The sequence below is a fragment of the Protomyctophum parallelum genome, assembly GCF_964188405.1.
Source record: "Protomyctophum parallelum genome assembly, chromosome: 2".
NCBI lineage: Eukaryota > Metazoa > Chordata > Actinopteri > Myctophiformes > Myctophidae > Protomyctophum > Protomyctophum parallelum.
In genome coordinates, this window is record NC_139699.1 from 59,589,855 (window position 1) to 59,594,854 (window position 5,000).

The window sequence follows — 5,000 nt, forward strand, 5'->3', positions numbered from 1 at the left end:
TGTTGCTTTAGCTATTGGAAAAATAGCAGATCTACAAGCTCATAGCAGGGCACCGAGTGCCGCGCTACGAGCTTCCGGATCTGCTATTTTTTATAAAAATTGTGAAAATGTGGCGCAAATCTTTGAACATATTCTTTCAAACGTACCTTTTTAACTCAAATCTTTGCTTCTGAGGGGGTCCCTGGGAACAACATATTTTCAGCCGGGGGGTCGGCGGCCAATTACATATCATTAACCCATTCTGAACGGGAACCCATTTTGGTGTTAGCATCATGTTATGCTTTAGCTATTGAAAAATAGCAGATCTACAAGCTGGCGCGCTAGAGCTTGTAGGTCTGCTATTTTTGAAAAATCGAAGAACGACTGACATTTTTAGAATCTGATCTCAGGTCAGAATGGGTTGATCAGACCAGTGTGTGTCCAGGGGAAACCTCGTATGAATCTGATCTCAGGTCAGAATGGGTTGATCAGACCAGTGTGTGTCCAGGGGAAACCTCGTATGAATCTGATCTCAGGTCAGAATGGGTTAACGACATAGAAAACATAGAAACATAGAACATAGAAACAGGTATTTCAGAAAACTGTCAGGATTTAGAAGACATTGTTTAAATTTCGACGTCAGGCCTAAATAAAGCCTCCTGTCAGCGACAGTGGCTCTAATCATGTGAGATGCTTTTTTAAAGACATTCATTTTCATTTCGTTTTCGTTTTTCTTTTAGGTTGTATGATCTCAATTACACCCAAAAAACCCTGAAATTTGAACATTCAGTGGATTCTCTGTGGTCTGCAGTTTTCTCTGGGGTTTGGAAACCTTTTGAGCTGCAATGAAAACAGGCAAAAACAGTGACATCTGCTGGCAAGTCCCATTGACATATATGGGATTTGCAGGCTGTGACATCACAAACAGCAGGAAAATCAGAGCGCCTGTTTGAGCCAGAAAACCCCAGACCACAGAAAATCTACTGAATGTTAAAAAGTTCCGTTCTTTTGGGTGCAATTGAGTGTGTGTGTGTGTGTGTGTGTGTGTGTGTGTGTGTGTGTGTGTGTGTGTGTGTGTGTGTGTGTGTGTGTGTGTGCGTGTGCGTGTGCGTGCCTGTGGGATAGCTACATTTAGAATTTGAATTTAGCAAATGCTCTTATCTAGAGTGACTTACAAAGTGCAAGACTGGAGTAAATGGCATCATGCAGTCATGGACCCTAGTCAACAAACAGCAACAGCCTAAATGGTTGTGTTATAGGGGAAACAATGAGAGGACCATTTCAGTTAGTTTACTGCTGACAATTACGTTATGTTTTACTTCGTAAAAAAACCCCAAAGTCAGTAAGTTAGTTTATTTAGTTCACTAATCACTAGAGAATTGTACATGAATGTTGCTGTAGGAGTTGAAGGTATACAGTTTAAGTTTACAGGACGAAAACGCATTGCACAAATCGCATTGCCTGGAAGGTGTTAAAGGTATATTCAGTGATTTCACTTAATTCAAATATCACTTATTTTTTTGTTTTGTTGTGATAATCCTCCCTACTATAGAGTGTGCTGACCATATAAGGTGTTCCTCCCTATCCCCAGTTAACCCCTGGGGGTCAAAAAACCTTAGGTTTCGTTTTTGACTCTCTATCCTGATTGGACGAAAGGCTTAGGTCCCAGCCAAAAACGAAACCTAAGGTTTTTTGAGTGAAATCACTGAATATACCTTTAACTAATTTCAACATGCCGTCCCTATTTTTGGCATGCCATTGTAGGCACACACACACAGCAAAAAGATTTAATTTCCAATCTACATCACATTGTGATGTTGTGAGCTTGTAGATTGAACACTTGACACCGTTGTACAACTATTAGATGGTGGTTTAAGTGGTTAATTCCACACCCACAACACCAGAGGGAGTGCAACAAACCGTGTGCAACCCAGATTCGGCACAAACAAGGGACTACATTATTTTCGCTCCTATGCCACCAAAATGTGGAACGCCCTACAGTCATTAAGACATGCGAATCCCATGACTCCTTCAAAACCGCTCTCAAAGGGCACCAACGGACGGCTGCAATTCGGAACTGGCCCCCGTAAAATCTGAATCCCCACCCCTTTTTCCTCTCACTGTATACCGGTATGTTTCTTTTCCCTTTTTACCTCCTTTATGATGAATTCCTGTTCTGTTCTTTGGCTATATATATCTATTCTGTACGTCTCTAAATGTTTTGTTGAAATGAACACGGTGGACCCTCTTGTAAACAATGCTTTATGGTGTCGTCCACTCACAGTCTTTGTATTGAGTTGTGCTTGAAATGTACTGTAATTCTCCAAACTGTTAATAAATACTTCAATCAATCAATCAATCAATCAATCAATCAATCAATCAATCAAATTGATTTATATGAGCTACAGTACAAAGCTACAATCTTCTTGAAATACAAACATATTAGCATAATTTACATATAATCAGCATGATTAACGGTTGGAGTTTGAAACTGTTTGAAACAGTGTTGTTTTCGTCGACTAAAACTAAGACTTTTTCTACTGACAAAAACTAAATGGAAACTAATTAAAAACTAAGCTATGATGACAAACTAAGACTAAATATACTGACAATTTCGTCAACAAATAAAAACTAGACTAAAATGTTAGGAAGGGACTATAGTGGACAGTGTAATTTGGTGTTATGTCTTTGCGAGCTATACAAATTAGAAGTAACAATCCTATTTATTCTTGTAGTACTCTTTTATTGATTCCTGGAGAAATATCCATTAGAGACTACTATAGGACAGCCAATGACACAGAAAGCACAATGAACTGGCAAAAATCCGCTGTGCTCTGACTCTCACCATCTAAAGAAGATTGATTTATTGTGGCACACACTGAGTTTGATTACATTGTGTGGGCAAACATGGATCTCTGTCCATCTCTCTGTTTCTCTCCGTCTATCTTTCTGTCTCACGGATAATATGCGTTCCTGTCTTGGCTCTTACACACTTTCTCTCTTTCTCTCTCTCTCTGGACTTCGGGGTTAGCGATTCAGAGGGAGCCTGCATGCGTGATAGGGAGGAACAGAGTTAATCCTATATACGATATATGTTGCAGTAATTAACAGATTTCCGTGCTAAAATCACCTTTTCACGTAATTCCCACAGGCGTCTGAGTCAAGGGCTTTGACGTTATCAAGGCAATTATGTTTCTGCACTGCCTATATAGCCCACATCTAATCTAAGATACTGTCAAAGCCAAATATCTTCTTACAAGTGACCCTCTCTGGCTTATATAGATATTTCGTGGAATTTGCATTTCTTTCCCGTGTTTGGAGGAGGGGAGCCTGGCAGCTGGGCGGAGGGTGATAATTGTCATTGCACGAACTCCTTCGGAGTACATTAGGACTATATAGGACCAAGGCTCTATACAGTAAGTCCTCCCAGTGGGGGCTCCTCACAGCCAGGTGAGAAATGTAGGATACAACAGCAGTGACAACACAGGAATGTGCAGTGGCGTGCACAGATAGACACTAGGGGGTGCTAGAGCACCCCCTGCCCTTTTGGCAATGTGCTAAAAAAAAAAAAAAAAACTTTTAATTTATGTTCTTAATTTGTAGTGTGTGGACCATGCGGTGACATTGATCAAATCTTGATAAAAACGCTTCTATATTATTTAGGCCCCCACACAATCTAAAGCTATGTTTCTATGTCAGTGGTTCTTCGATTAAAAAAAAATAGCAGACCTACAAGCTCGTAGCGCGCCACTCGGTGGCGCGCTATGAGCTTGTAGATCTGCTATTTTTCAATAGCTAAAATATGCTGCACAAGGTGCCCTTTTTTCACTTGAGCACCTGCCCCTCTAAATGTCTGTGGCACGCCATGTGTGTGGGGAGGAATTAATTGGTAAACAACTAAATTGGGTTTGAAAAGGGGGTAAAAAATTATTGGCTATACTCTAAATAATAATAATTAGATGTAGGCCTAGTATATGAATTCAGGATTTGCAAAATAACTGTGTGTGTGTGCGTGCGTGCGTGCGCACATGTTCACAAGCAGGACAAGTGAACGGCTCTAGACTGCGGCAATCGATATGAAGTGTAAACAGAAAATTGGTTTCACTATCAGACGTAGCATGAACTGGAGAGGGTGACGTTAATGGGGAATGAAGCTGCTGGCAGATAGTGTATTACACATTGAATAGATTTTTCATTTTTTACAGTGAAAGTATCAATTTCTTTGAGGTCTTTCTAAACAAATTAATAGCCTTCGGCAAACACTGTATAGTGAGATTGGTATTTATCCGTGACGCGCATCACGCACGCACGCACGCACCACGCATGCGCACGGTGAGTGAGAGCTAGAGAGAGAGAGAGTGAAATATGTATGCTGTTTAACTTCACTCCATCAGACCTCTCTCTCTCTCTCTCTCACACACACACACACACACACACACACAGAGCAGCTACCAGTAAGACGTCTAAGGGTGAGGACGCGTGCACGTATGTGCCTCGTTGGCGGCAGACTTCTGGACTATACTGTCAGAACCTGTTCTGACGTTCCATATGTTGATCCTTCCATATGGGCTTAATTATTTGTGACATTCAGATCGCATTTGCCATGACATCAGATGTCATAGTGATGTCACAAGACCTGGGCACCATATATGGGCCTTTCCCATGTATGAGTGACACACCGACGGGTATTGCACGTTCTCATAGTAAATGCGACCTTCGGTCGCTATGATTGCTAATGTCACAGCTCGTTTGTGTAATGATTCAGTAGTCTAATATCACAGCGGATTTGACCGTTATCCTACCATTGAATGGGGCCAGTATGGCTGTTATTACACCTTTGAATAGGGCCAGTATATATGGCCATAGTCGTGGGGTGCATGTCACAGCTGGTTGTGTAATGATTCAGTAGTCCGGGACCAATGCTGCAGTCTGAATGGTAGCAGCCATCTGGAGTATACCAGCATGCAGGTAGCAGCAGATAGATGGATACCTATACAATGATTGTCTCCCATAAGAGCTAC

The 5,000-nt window shown here is 41.4% G+C and overlaps 1 protein-coding gene across 1 annotated transcript in view; it reads left to right on the top strand.

Moving 5' to 3' along the window:
• The window catches only part of dbndd1 (dysbindin domain containing 1), a 46,939-nt gene that overhangs the window by 971 nt on the left and 40,968 nt on the right, over positions 1-5,000 (top strand). The window lies entirely within an intron of this gene.